This window comes from Ambystoma mexicanum, chromosome 4q, assembly GCF_040938575.1.
Source record: "Ambystoma mexicanum isolate Mex_15411 chromosome 4q, UKY_AmexF1_1, whole genome shotgun sequence".
NCBI classification, from domain to species: domain Eukaryota; kingdom Metazoa; phylum Chordata; class Amphibia; order Caudata; family Ambystomatidae; genus Ambystoma; species Ambystoma mexicanum.
The window spans coordinates 637854345-637869513 of record NC_090928.1 but is presented as its reverse complement, the minus strand read 5'-3'; the positions used below and the strand labels follow the sequence as shown (position 1 = coordinate 637869513).

Sequence of the window (15169 nt, the reverse complement as noted above, 5' to 3'; positions counted from 1 at the left end):
TGAGAGCTGCGCAGCGGGGAAGAGCACCGAAGCAGCCAAGAGGCTCGGGAGGGGCCTCACAGCGAAAAGGCAGGAAGGCGGTGACCCCGACGGCCTCGATTCCCCCTCACACCCCTCCCCCGGGGAGAACCATCACAGGTCAGCGTGCGCCCTGACCCAAGGAAAGGGTGCAAGCAGGCAGAGGCTGGGCAGTGCAGGCAATGATCAGCAGGCAGTGATCACCAGCTTTGATCAGAGTGATGTTGAGGAGTGGGGGAGCGTGGTGGGAGGGCCCCTGCCCAAGCTTTGAAGCCTGCACTTTGCAGAGAAGACATGGGGAGGCCTTGTGGTGTTAGCCGGGGTGGCTGGAAGCCCATTTGAGGTACATTTTGGATTTTGGAACTGCACATAGTGCCTCAGCCAGCGCACCCCCATCCAGAAGCACAGCAAGGGAGAAAGAGGCGCTCCATGCATAAGAGACAGTGACCGATGGGGCCCTGGCCTCCCTGGGCCAATCCTGAGGCCGAATAGAGGGCTAAAGAGTCCGTCTACATTTGTGGTGGGCAAGGAAGAATAAGGGAGAGGCCATTTGTTCAGGCTCAGGGCAGAGTGATCCTGGCACCAAGGCCAGGAGGAGGGTCATTTGAAACCAGAGGAGCAGGACAAAAAGTGCCTCAACTGTGCACAGTTAGAGGGGAGTTCCAACCCCTCCTCCCCCCCCACACAGTCAAGGGCGGACCCACAAAGCGGCAGAGGGAGGAGGTTCCTACGCCCTGAAAAAATGTCCAGAAGAGTTCCGAAGGATGCAAAACAATATCAGGGAGAAGAGGAGGGGGCAGGGCTCCCTCCCAATCAGACCTGCCTATGCACTATGTCCAAAAACAAAGGAAAAGAGGACATGCAAGCTTCCCCCCCCAAGTCTGAAGAAACCACAGGAGGGCAATATGCAGAGACAGCGAGGTACCGGCTGGGGGAGATCAGGGGCCCGAGGGCAGGAGAGGATTTGGGGGCGCTGGCAGGCACTGCAAAAGATCAACTGTCATCCAGGAGGTCCTTCGCCAATGCTTTCAGGATTTTGGGGACAAGATAGCGAACACCATTCAGTCGCAGTTCAGCATGATGCGAGCAGAACTGTCCCAATCATTGCAAGAGGTGAAGAGAGACATAACAAAACTAAAGGTGCTGGAGACAGTACATGTCTGCAATCATTAGCCTGCACAGGTATTATTATCAAGGCAGTTTCTAGTCCATTTGGTGCCCAAGGCGAAACACTGGAATGCAACCCCCACCCCCCCTTACCCGCCATGCGAAACCACTTCCAAACTACACTGTTAATTAACTCCTACCCCAAGGTCAATAAATCAGTGCTAAACAAATGAAATCGGTTTTAGTACATCATGATTCAATAACGTTGCAGTAATTCCTCGGACAAAGCAGAGTACACAAAACAGTATATGCTACTTTAAAAGTTTTGTGTCAATTTCTAGTCTATGTTAAAGGCACTCTCCTTGACTTTGCTGCTGCGAAAGCATTTATTGCTGATGCATAATCAATTTTTTCAACAAGTTCACTCTCAATTGAAAGTATTGCAAGGGCTGATGGCCTTTCCTGTGCCATTGTGGAGCGCAAGTATGTCTTTATTTTTTTTATTGTGTTTTAGTTCATTGAACTTTTCACAAATTTTTATCAAAACATATCAAACAGAATTAAGCAGAATTACAATTATAAGATTATAAAAATATCCGCAGGAAAATTTACTTATAAGCGTATAAAATACAGAAGCAAAAAAGATCAAACACAATTTAAAACTGCGTAAGAGTTAAAACTTAAAACAAAGAACATAAGATACGCGAGCACAACAAGTTTATACGACAAGTATCTAGATGGTGACTACCAGGGGTGGAAGCACAATACAAAATATAATCATTAAACACAATGGCCTATTGTTCCGGGCACCAGTATCGAGCCCCAATGCAAGATCAGATAAAGAAACAGATGACCGTCTCAGGAAGTTCTGAACTATGTATCTAGATCCGTCAGCAATTTAACCTGTTCTTCAAATTTTCAAAGGTGTTCATTTACCACCTTCCAGATCTCTATGATAGCAATAACCAGACTCTTACTCATCCCAGAGAGGCACTTCAGCCAAACATTTTCACTTACAATATAGGTCGGATCATACCCACATTTGGCAAAGTATTTGTCATAGGTGATACTCATCTTTTTGCAGCAGGCGAGTACGTGCCTTGCAGTTTCCACCTCTGTATCATCTAGGCAAAGTCTACACAATCTTCTCTCAACTGGAATACCAGTCCATGCTCCTGGAACCCCTAGTACATTTAGACGATTAAATCTGATCTCTAGGAATATTCTGATTAGCCTGAGAAGGCATCAATTTTAGATAGTTTTGAGGCTTTTTATATAGAAAAGGCATCTTGGCAAACATTCACAAAGCGCTCATAGTGGCTACCTTATGACTGGCAACCCAGTCCCACTTCTCGATAGAGTTCTTCAAGGATTTTAACACATCCCCTTCCCAATGTTCCCATTTCGGAGACCAACCTATTCTGTCAAAGAGTTGAAGATTTCTCTCCTGGAATGTATTTAGGGCATCCATTTTTGCTCCCTCCAAGCCTTCCTGGATAATATGCAGCAGAGTATTCTTGCGGGCAAATTTAATTTTTACATAGAGATTAGCTCTATTATGCTCGATCTATGCAGATAAGTAGATAAGCCCCATTTCAGTCAGACTGCCTGATGCGAGTATGGTTGGTAAGGCCTAGCAATCTTCTCCATATCATGCCCTCAGTCACATCTGCCCAATCCGACCAGTCTGAAAATGATGTCTCTAATGCATACAGAAACATTGCGGCCGGCTTCTGTTTATATATGTTAATTATTTATTTTTCATGATGGTTTATTTAAACCTTTAAAAAACTGAACCACACTCATTCACATAATTATCCCTCCTTCACATCTCAAGTTTCCACCAAGTTCATCGAGAGTCATTCCGTGCCGCGTCATGTGTCCACTGACTCCATGGCAGGAACAGACTGCAATCCTTTGCGTCATGTTTAAGGATGACTTTTTCCTACTCAAGTTTATGGTCTAGCAGACGTTTTTTTAGTTCCTCGAGAAATGTTATCAATGAGAACATGAGTTTATGATTGGCTCCATTGAACATTAAAGCCCACCACTCATCTGCACAGAGGGTCTGCTGTTTCAAAATGACAGGGCCAAGAGTACGGGATCTCAGTGTACGTAGATTTGGACAAAAAAGAACTAAATGTTTGAGCGTCTCTTTGCAAGATACACAGAACCGGCAGAGCTGATCAGTGTTGTTTACTGTACGTAAACTTAAACAATCTTAAGTGTCTAAAATGTTCAGTCTGAACTGCATGTATAGCGATCTCGATTTTTGGTCCGGAAATTGAACCAGGTAGTCTTGTAGAATCCCCCATGCTTGTGCCTCACTCGGTACTTCGGCAAGTGATCTTGATTTCCGTCTTTGTTCGCATGTTTGATACCAGTCTGAGATCCACAGTTTTTTTTGTTGCTAGATCTGGATTTTCTATCAGCGTTGATAACTTAATGTCGTTCAATTCCAACACTTCCATACAGTACCTATTCCACATAGAGAGAGCACAACAGTCTGACGTCGTGCTTGTTTTTAGTATCGAAAACTGCAGTACCGTTGGTGACAATTTTGTTTTTCTGAACAGACATAAGAAGTTCCAACTCACTCTTGCGTGCATCGAGATTAGTCCCAATTCGTACCGAATACAGACAGTAGCCGTTCCTCTTAGGAGATTTAACACTTTCACCCAGAAAATATTTTCTAAGGTATTCCAAAGATCAGACAAACAACCACGAGCATTTTCCGCCCCATAGATTATTGCTGGAATATAAGCTAGTTCTGCCCATGGGGCGTCATTTAGATTCGAGCTTAATCTCATGCCCAGGTATCTTGTGTCTCTTAAGATGTTCAGCTTTGTTTTTTTCATGAATCCAGACTTGTTTCTTTTGGTTGTTCTTATTAGCCCGTAGATTTTGCAAGGGCAGAATCTCGCACTTTTGTTTATTAATGTGCAGGCCATTCTTTTGTACGTAGACTTCTAGGGCAGCAAGTTTGCGTTGCAAACCGATAGATATATCTAGGAGTATCAAGTCGTCTGCATACAGTAGCCAACTCACGTGGGTACCACTCACCTTTGGTGGAAAAGAAGATATTTCGTTAAAGGCTTCACCAACGTCAGATAAAAACAGGTTAAAGATGATCGCTGCCAGGGGGCAGCCCTGTTTCACACCCTTAAATGTCTCTATCAGCTTGGAAAGAGTCCCCCTTTGGTCCAGCCGAATTCTGATGTTTGTGTGGAGTTCTCTAATTGCTTCCAAGAGGCTCGGGTGACAGTTCCATGCAGTTAGTTTGTTCCAGAGGATTCCACGATCAACACTATCAAATGTGTGCAAGAAGTCTATCACTGCTAGATGTATTTTTGTGTTTGTTCTTATAGCTTCCAACTTGAAGAGATTCAATAAGAGAAGGTTGAGACCACAGCCCACACCCTGTACGAATCCGGCTTGTCTTGGATCCACATGATTACATTCACTGGCCCACCTAAAAAGCATTTGTTGTAGTTGAGTCACATACATTTTACCCAGAACTTCAAGAAGAGCAATAGGTCTATAATTTTTCAGATCAGCCCTATTGCCCTTCTTGAAGATCGGTTCTACAATAGCGCTTTTCCATGATGTCGGGGAAGCACATTTACTCAGTATTCTGTCGAACAGGGTAGTGCAGAAGTCAGCCCACAATTCCGCATTACGCTTAATGGTGAAGTTTGTGAGTCCGTCAGGACCTGGAGCCCTGGAAGCATTAACTCGTTTGATTGTTAATTATTCCCAACAGGCTGAAGCCCGCCGTTTTCTTAGAAAAGGACATAACTGCTGTTAGGGTGACCAATACTTTGGATCTTTTCCTTTGTTGCACCATGGGATTCATTTTCCTTCTTTCCCCACAAACCTTGTGACCCAGATATTTATAGCAGTTAACTTTCCTTATCACGCCCAGCGGGCAATGCCAGACTTTTAAAAACAGTTGCGGCCCACCACCATAAATTGAGTTTCGAGAGATTAATTTTTAGACCATTGTTTTTATCGTATTCACAGATGGCTTTGGCACTGTTGCAGATTCCAATATATGTATTATCAAAGATAATAATATCATCTCCATAGCAGATCCAACCTATTTTATGAGAACCAATTCTGGGAAAGGCATTTTTTCCTTGAATATTCCACTAAAGTCGGCCATAAATAAATTATACAACGTGGGTGCTAATGCACAGCCTCGTTTTTACACCTTTTTCAATATTGACAGGTTCAGACATCGCACCCATGTTGTCTAGACAGATCCTGGCCCCACTTTCGTCATAGATCATCATATGTCTTTATCAGTTTCAATTTGCTAAAGCCACTGTAGTTGGAATTGTTAGTAAGAGCCTCATGGCAACCCACACATTTGGAAACAACCAATGTGTTTTTGTATGATGATGTGCTGCAAAACTTAAAGGGGCATAATAGAACTCTTCTGAGGCAACAGCTGGATATGTCTCAGCTCCTCAGCCTACTGGAAACCATCTATATCAGAATCTAGGGCACTATCATCACCCTTAGCTAACAATTGCTCCAGGTTATGGCACAGTTGTATCAGATCTACTTTTCCAGGCAAGAGCTTTATGTTGTACATGAAGCCCCAGCTTGTATTGTGCGCAGACAACTGGGAAAAGCGCCTTTCAAGCACAGTAGTTATGGCGTCAATCAGGGTATAAAATACTGTTACTTTTAAAAGTTCTTCTTCATTCTCCCGAGTCTCATACGCATTTTCTTTTTTTTCCTATGCCGTTTAGTTGCCTTAAAAGTAGGGTCAACATCTAAAAGAAAGGCTCTCTTTTGCTGTTACAGCAGACTCAAAACCAACACTCCTATAACTTTTTACAAAGGCAATGCAGTTCTTAAGCAGGTCATTGCAGGCCGGCAAATCAATTTGTTTGGCCTGCATGGATTTGCTTACAATGTTCATCTGAAATAGAAGGTCATCCCACACAACTAAAGTACAAATAAATTTGAAATCATCCAAGTGTAAAGCAAGGGACTTAGCCTCCCAGGACAATGTTGGGTCATTGACTTTTTCTTGAATGCTCACAAGTGCTGTGTGTATCTCAACAAATTAACACCGCACAGCTCTCAAGCTTTCAATTCTACATTCCCATTGTGTTTCACAGACCTTTTTCAAGGAACATTTTTTACATGCTCACTGAGAATGCTCCAGCGTTTGGTTGAAGCTGCAAACAAATGATAGAGTCTCTGAAGTACATCAAAAAGAGAAACAGATTTCACGGAGGATTTGGAAGCATCGCCAACCACCAAAATTAAAACTGTGGCAGTCACATGGGTTAAAAAATGCACAGGGGTATGCCAGTAATTGGGGGTGGGGCAGCAAAAGGCGTGTTGGGCATCAAAAATGCTAATTAGCAGTAAGAACTACCCTTCCCAGCAGCCATGGGAAGGTTCTGTAGTCCAGGCTTCGCGCGCACAGCAGCAGCTGATTTCAATTGTAGGGACCATTTTTAACGCCAGCTGCCTGTGCTCAGGTGCGGCTTATTGAGCCTTTTCGGCACGGACGGTCACGGCAGCGTTTGCGAGGTGATTTGGAAGGAGCAGGGACGCCGGAGGAATGCAGGAATTAACTCCACCCGTGTCACAGCAGTGATTGGAGGCGGCCCAGAGAGTACCTGGCTCTATTTCTCCAGGTCTGGGTAGACCCGCAGGGAATCCCGGGCATTCAGCTAAGTAGCTGCATGTAATTTACCTGCTGGGTGTGTGTGTGTGTGAACTAAACGTGCATGCTCTGCATGGGGGTGTGCAACGTTATTGAGGGCTTTGTGCCTGCACATTTGGCTTACACTTTTATGTTGCAAGCATTTCTAAATGTTGCTCAAGGGGAGATACGAGTCCGTGGAAAAGCGCGTAAAGCCCAACTGTGTGGGAAAGTGTTGCTAGGTTAAAGACACAGTCATTACATGAGGAGGGAGGGGTCAGATACTATGTGGCTACATTATGGGAACCCCTTCAATATAATGTATCTTATGTTTGCTTGCCCAACGGGCCATGAATTTTGTCATTTCATGAAGGGAAAAGCCATTGTACATGCCATGCTGCCTTCTACCATGTCGCTATGTGTTTCCATGTTGCATTAAGGTCCATTTATGTGTCTCAATCACCGTACTATGGTGGCAGGCCGAGGCAGAAGCCTCCAGGTTACAGTTCTAGGTTCAGGTGACAGGCAGGTCTGCTGTTGAGAGTAGGTCAGGTTTGTGGATATATGTGTGTCTTGTTTTTTCCTAACTTCCCCCATAGCTATCTAACTAAGCTTCCTTATTGCCTCTTTCCGGTTTTCCTTACTTGTCCTTCCCCAACCAAAATCTCTCCTTAATCTCTCTCGCCCCCCCTATTGGCTGCTATGTGGCTACCTGTTCATGTAACATCAGGCGCCCATGCTAACCACAGTGGGAAGGTCGATCTATTCGGCTTCTGTGGTTCGGGGGAGAGTGTTCATACACTCTCCTCCTTTGTGGTCTTGACAGAATTGCTCGAAAACTCGCGCTTGGACTCCTTTGTTTATCCCAATCATGTTTGCACCATTATCATACCCCTGACCACGGCAGTTGTCCATCTCTAGACCGCATTCTGACATTTCAGAATACAGAAGGTTTGCAAGTCCTTCACCAGATGAGTCTCCTGTGGCACGATAACCTATAAAATATTCTTTAACAGAAATGTCTTTGCCTGTAATATCCTAAAATCTTACAGCTTAAGACAGTTGGTCGGTGTGGCTGATATCTGGAGTACAATCCAAAATAACTAATATTTTGCAGGCTTCACCCTTTGTAATATTGCATTCTTTACTTGGCATCCCATTAAACGAATTAGTTAATTCTGCATGACATTTCCGCAATAGTGACTGTAGATCTCTTATGAGGTCACTTGATGCAAATTATCCAATGTGATCGGATCAAATTTCCCTAGTAGTTCAACAAGGCTTAAAAAATGTCCATTGTTTGAAGAGCCACGCAATGCCAAATTATTTTTGGACAGAAAGACAAATGACATAATTCTTTCAAGCACAGCCCGCCAACGCTTGGTTTCAGTCTGTATTTGATCTCGCATTAGAGAATCACTGCCAACATGTTCTGTGAGGCACCTTTCGGCATCCACCCACTTGCCACTGGGTTTGGCAAATTCAGGAGACCCTGGGCGCATTTTCTAATAGTTACCAATATGCTTCCAGTTATTAATGCCATCACTACCAAGTTTTGATTTTGTCATCGGGTCAAAAAGCCTACAGCAAAAACGGTAGAGTATCAGTCAAAATAGAATTTTGCAGCCATGGCCTGGAAACTATTTCTTTGTTAGGTAATACCATGAGCCCATATGAAGAATAAAAATGCCTATTTTTGACATCCTTTGGGTATGAATAACTAGGAGGTGGCATAGCCTGTGGCCCTCCCATTACAAATTGATCACCCACCTGTCCAGGCATTGATTTAGTGCCTTGTTCTTGTTGGTCATCATTGCCCTCTAGTGCTTGGGTTCTTGAGGCCTCATCTCTTGCAACATGTGGCATGACCCTAGGCAGTGCCGTTTCCTCAGGAAGGCCTGTTACCCGGCCTTGGGGAGGGCGCTTATCTACTTCTTTTGAAGTCTTCTCTTGCCTCCTGAAAAATTAAAAGACAGTACTTTGCACTTTTGATAACTTGCGCCACTTGTTTTTTTCTCTGCCGGTTCTGTGCTCCCGAAGGTCTTATTGGTTTCGGGTTTGCCTGAAGTAAAAGAAATAGCCAAGAAAGTATGGCCCAATTATAACCTGTTGCATCATTCTTGCTAGGTATACAAACTCACCCAAAACGTTTTTTTTAAAGTCTTTTCAGTTTAAATGATGCATTGATTGCCAAGTAAAGTAGCAGTAAGGAGGCTCCATTCTAAAGGTGCAAGTTCCAAGTGGGCCAAATTTGGAGAGACTACATCATGACCATACCTATTTGAACAAAACTTTTCTAGCATTTGGACAAATATGATGTATGCCAATTCCTACCACTGGCTGACAGTTTCCAGTTCACCATCTCACATTGCAAGTGTCAATCCCTCTCTCAACCAAATATGTTGTAACCCAACTACAACAAAACAAGGCTCCAAATTGGCAGTTGGGGTAAAAGGGTAGTCTGGAAACTCCACTCATTACCATGAACTACACTTTAAGGTTTGTGAGAGGCAATAGCCTTTGCTTCAGAGAAAGGGCTGCTTGAATTAGGACGATATGGCACATTTTTTACAGGGTTTCCTTTCAATTACATCACATCAATGACCTCAAACCGGGTCAGATTGTTGAGGAGTTTTTGGAGTGCTGTTTGTCATTTGAAAGTCATTTTTAAAGTGGTGGGGCTTTCAGATAGTTCTATTTGTGCACAGAAGGAAAGGGCAGAAGGTCTCGATCACAGCCTCTGACTTATTTCACATAGCCATACAGTGGACAAACATCCTACTTATCTACAGTACAGATGCCAGCGTCCAGATCAAATAGGCAGGCAGCATCTGACCAGAAACTCAGTCCATCTAATACAATATTCCTCAACCGAGTGGTCTTTGCTTTAACCATTAAGAAAGCAAAAACTGAAATGGAACAATACAGAGGCGAGGAACCAGAACACCACAGGAGCGCTGGCGATCTTCGTTACAAGGACAGAGTGAAACAAGGGGCACTAAAGTAAATAAAAAGCAGGGTGTGGCCTGAGGGTAAGAGCGTCCCTCACTTCACCTAGGACCAACTTCTAACATGGGCTGTAGTGACCTGCAGCCTGACTACTGGCACATCTATGAGCGTTCACTTTTCAGTACCCAGAGGGTGTTCTGTGCCAACGGAAAGTACTAGTCAGCAAACAACTCTTCTGACATAAAAAGGAGGCATTCATCTGATGTGAGCATGGAGGGCTGGACTCCACTTCATAGAGTCCTCCTGCAGCCCTGGAGCTTAGCCAATTTGCACATTCCGGTGTGCATTTCACAGCAAGTGTGATACAGCGGTCTCTACCCAGTCCTGGTCGCAGTGCGCTCTCCCAGCTACATTTCAACTCCTCCTCCTGCAAGTCACATCTACCCCTACCCTCAGCTCTCTTCCATCTCACTCTTGCCCTTTAACCGGCCATTGCCTCCCCTTCTCACGTGCAATCTCTGCCCTCATTTTGCTTCCCCTATAGGGCCCTATATTTTCCTCTCTTTTGTTCCCCCTTTCTTAATCTCGCTTTCCCCCCCTTTTCCTTGACTATCTCGTTTTCTGTCCCACTTTAATCTCTTTCACTAAATCTGCATGACCGCCCTTATTTGAGCCTTACACCTGTTGGGCATAATCTCTTACAATGAAAGACACTTTACATTTGGTAACTTATTAAATGTCAGAAACCCTTCTAAATAGAAGTGGAACCCATCCACTATACTATACCATCCGTCCATCGCACATGGCTTCAGGGGCCTGTGTAGAACTTTTCAAAGTAATTCAACCCAAAGGACAGGATCTCAAGTAGTCCAATTTCTGGACTGAACTAATACACCTCATATCAGATTGCATTCTGGTACTTGTAGGCCTGTTTATATAACCTTTACAGGAATGCAAAATGAAACACACAAAAATGGCAGCTCCCTGTAAAAGTGGACTAGAGAGTGCTTCTTCTGCCTATTTTAAATAAACACGAGTGTGAAAAAAAGCATGTGACAAGTGGGCATTGGTCTCACTGCATTACTAGTGGTCAAATATTCACACTTCAGAGTTACTTTGTATGCAGATAACTGTTGTGCAGCAGAAAACATTTACATCTCTCCATACGAGGGGCTCTCCCCATAGGGCCAGTTACACATGCATGTAGATCTCCAGAGATCGTTGCACTGCCTGATTTTTAGAATTATGGCAGAATCTTTCTGCCCATCATCCTTGCCCTGCCGATGAAAGGAGTACCATTTTGCTGTTCTAAACAATGAAATAAAGATCTACCATCAAAAGCTCAAATTCGGATGTTCGCGGGCTGAGCAAAAGCAAACAAACCGTCCCATCAAATATATTCCTCTTGGTTTATGGGGAACTTTGCCATAGGCCCTTGTGTACACAGTGCAGGTTCACCCCGTCTAGAAATCCTAGCTAAACCACTGCAGCCAACTCAGTACGAGAAAGGACTCCAGCCAGGACGAAGAATAATTTGCATGGGGATAAAACTTCAATGGAACCATGACAAGAAGTGTAATTAGTTCCATATTGCATGCATGCCAACCCTCCCGATTCGGGAGACTTCCGACTTTTCAGCGAAAAATATAGCTATTTTTCACGTTCTCCCGCCCATAATCATTCTAGCCCCAATACATTTCTATGGGGAAATTTACATCTCCCGATTTCCCTGATGAAATCTCCCTCCCATGGACGTCATAATGTTGACATGTATGCATGTTCTTGCCGGAGTTTCAAACTTGTCCAATTAAAACCAACAAAGGGACTTCGCCCGGGTAAAGAAACGGTCCTGATTATTATATACTTAGTCACTTACAACAGAGCATTTGTGTAGTAGCTGCACAGCAGTTACTGCATCTGGGAGCATTCCAAAGCCTGAACCGTACCAGCTACTGTGTCTATGATACCAATAACAACAGGCTGCCATGTAATGTCAAAACCAGAGGTTTAGAAAGTCACGTACTTACAATGTTTAAGTTCAACATGTGATAAGTACAATACAACGAAGTACAGCTTCAACGTATATTTCCAGAGGTTGCAAAAGGGCTCCGCTTAACAATATAACAAAGGGGCGAGAACGTCTAAGTTAAATTCACTAGAAGAACGGGATCACACGCACTCACCTGAAGAATCAGGACGTGAGCGTTTCGTAAAGTGTGCCTAGTAGTTCCCATCAGAGATACGGACCATAGCAACGCTCCGCCTCCACTTCATCACGTGGGCTGCTCTGCGTCACGTGGGTTTAAACGTTCACCTCGCCCGGAAGGCGGGGCGTTGCAGGAGCGGGAGAGATTGCTCTGTTACAAAGCACATTTCGTATAATTGATTGTTATTTGGTTCTTGAAAACGTGTTATTTGGTTCTTGAATTTGGTTCATGGTAAGTCTTGAAGTTATCTCATGTTAATGTTTACTTTAATGCAGAGCGACAATATTGGGAAAGGGGTATTTCTGCGTATTTTGGGGGTTTGTAATCTGCATCAGGGGTGAGATTTACTTAAAGTGCAGGCAAATTCAGTTATTATTTTTGGAGGGGGTGGGTAGGGGTTGGAGGATTTGTTATGTGCAGCAGATGGGGATATTTGTTATATGCAAACAGACACATTTGGGTACGAATTTCCAGCATAACAGTTCAGTTATTTTTTTCTCCTGTATGGGGGCAATTTGGCATTCCCTGGGAGGGGGTTGTTCATTTGCCCCTTTGTAATGTGTGGCAGAGAAGGATAAAGGGAGGCCTTATCATATCTCTCAACCTTTTTCGATGCAAAGGCGGGTGAAATCACCCGATTTTGGTTTGGCGGGTGAGAGGCCCATTGAAATGAATGGGCGTGCACGAGGCTTGGCGGGTGACTCACCTGTTTACAAGGCGGGTGACACCCGCCAAAAGCGGGTGAGTTGAGAGCTATGCCTTATATTGCTTTCATTATCAATCACACGTTTAAAGTTGTTATGACACCCGATAGCATTATGTGTTTGTTTCAAAGTTTGCCGATACTTTCTAAAATATCTTTACGGCGTCATGATGTATTTCACGTATTTCTGTTAAGTCGTGACGTTTTCATGTAGGACGTCTATACGTGCAGTGTTGCCACTCAGCGACTTTCTCTCTATATTTAGCGAAAAAAATCACAGCTCCCTGGCGACTTTGTGCTGAAACAGCGGCTAGCGAGAAATCAAGCTGCTTTTTTCTATTGGTTTGGAGACTTGCATCATTTATGCAAGTTCCCAAACCAATAGAAAAAAGTCTAAGTCTCCTAATCAATAGAAGTAACGTTACGTTGGCCCGTGATGGCAACCAAGCACCAGAGCGGAGTCATCGGACCAACCAATACACCCGACCTTGCAGGTTCACACACAAGTTACGTGACGTCACTGACAAGGAGGAGCCTTTTCGAGCCCCGGCCTGCAAGATTATCTTGCTGTACACAGCAAAACGAAATTAAACTTTCAATTTCCAAACCTTTCATTGTCGTCAGGCGGCCTGTGAGCATGAACGTCCCTGCTCTGCCACAGTTACTCCCTACTCCGGTCCAGTTGAGTGAGTCTTGTTGGTGCCTGGCCTGCCTGGAATCCTTCATTTGGTCGCCACTACTGCACAGCTGCAAGTCTCTCGACCACTTTACGGTAAGTGCTGTATGCCGTATGTTCAGTTTAATGGGCTTTGGTTTGTTTGTAATGTACACACTTAAGAGGGTAGTGGTGCAAAATGAATGTGCATTTATGTTATTTTAAATGTGGATCCTGAAGTGTACTGCATTTTTGCATTATGTTATATACTGCCATCTGTAGGTCATCAGACCACGACACACGTTATAAAATACCTTTAATAGAAAAAGCAAAATGTCCTTTTGCAGATAAATAACCTTCACACCCAGTCCCCTTTTGGCAAGTTCAGTGTCCCAATGCCCTCTGTGTAAAATTACCCTGGTCAGCAGGCCATCCTCTGACAAGGCCCGCTACCACATTCGCCTGCACATCTCAGTATGCTTGGATTATGAACCAACACATAAAGAGTACTGCATGGTATGAACTGAAGCAATATTTTAGGGTTCTTATGAAATGTACAATTTGGGCGCTAGCTGGCTGAAAATTTTAATGAGAGGCTATAATATCTGTGCCCTCGGTATTCACCCAGCATGCATATGGCCAATTATGCAAATTAGGTGATGATGTCATTTAGCTACTTTTAGGACAGCCAATAGCTACTTTCCTTACCGAGGAGTTGGCAACACTGTATACGTGCTTAGGAAGAGAATCACGGAGGAAGGATCACTATGCCGTGTACGTGCATATATTTATTTTTTATGTGTATTTATAAGGCGCTTATACATCTTGGAAGTGTTTCGAAGTGCCAGGTTTATTTAGGTGCTGGTGGGTTTGTTTTTCCTATTTTGATTTTGGTTGCAGCAACAGCGGATCTTTGTGTGTCTTCTCGGCTAGTATTATCCCCATCCCGGCTCCCCCTCCGCCAAACAAGTGATTTGTAGCTGTGCACGCCGAGGGAATTTCAGGGAAGATGTTTTTTCCATTATTCAGCAGCCAGTCGGATTATACACCATCTTTTATTCACCCTTATCTGCGCAACACGGCTTTCACTGTTAAAACAGCAATGAGCTCACCCAGTTGGAAATTAAGCCCCATGTCGATCCCATTTTTACTACAGCCGTATGCTTGCTTCTTTTTCTGCACTGCTACACAGGCTCACGCAGGCTTGGATGCCTCCCTCACTGCCGAGCCCTCCTGCACTGGGGATGATATTTTTTATATATATATATAATGTGCCGCCACCGGAGCGGGGGACGAGAGCAGCAGCCTGGGGCTCTGGATCAAGAGCAGCAGCCATGGGGGGGATCGCTACGACGGCATGAAGTTTCCTTGGCAGATTTCTGTAACTTTACTGCCTTTTACGAGGTTAGGGGTTCTGATTTGAACATTGCAGGGAGATGTGCATAACCTTACCGCTCAGTGCTGCCAGGCAGTGCATCGAGCTGTACTGGCCAGAGTCTGTTTGTACCCCAAGATGTTTTTCTTGATTTCCCCCTCATCCCCTCCCACACCGCCTCCAAGGCCTTTCTTCCGCTGCCTGTCTGTATAGGACAGAGTTCCTTCATTTCGCTACGTTGTCTTACTGAATAGGTGCCTGCATGTTCATGTATACTTTTCTAGTATACAGTGAAAATGCAGACTCCTATCTAGTCTTACCAGCAAGATAACTATTGAGTATTTCACCTTAAAAGTAGCCATACTGTATGCAGAGGTCTTCAGTCTGTGGGGTGTGTGATCCAAGACGGCAAGAAAATACTTTTTTTTTGGCCTCACTTAACTGTGCACGGCAAGCCACTGGCCCCCCATAGACATGCCCAGTC

The 15169-nt window shown here is 44.2% G+C and overlaps 1 protein-coding gene across 13 annotated transcripts in view; it reads right to left on the bottom strand.

The window, feature by feature from the left end:
• Positions 1-12034, bottom strand: part of WDPCP (WD repeat containing planar cell polarity effector) — a 3071480-nt gene extending 3059446 nt beyond the window's left edge. For 5 of the 13 annotated variants that reach the window (XM_069608194.1, XM_069608204.1, XM_069608201.1 and 2 more), the window contains exon 1: positions 11929-12034. The gene's annotated coding sequence lies outside the window, so the exon portion shown is untranslated. Of the gene's footprint in view, positions 1-8566; positions 8729-11928 lie in introns of those variants that run through there. The other 8 variants (XM_069608197.1, XM_069608200.1, XM_069608198.1 and 5 more) reach the window with 4 other exon arrangements.
• Between the last annotated feature and the right edge of the window lie 3135 nt (positions 12035-15169).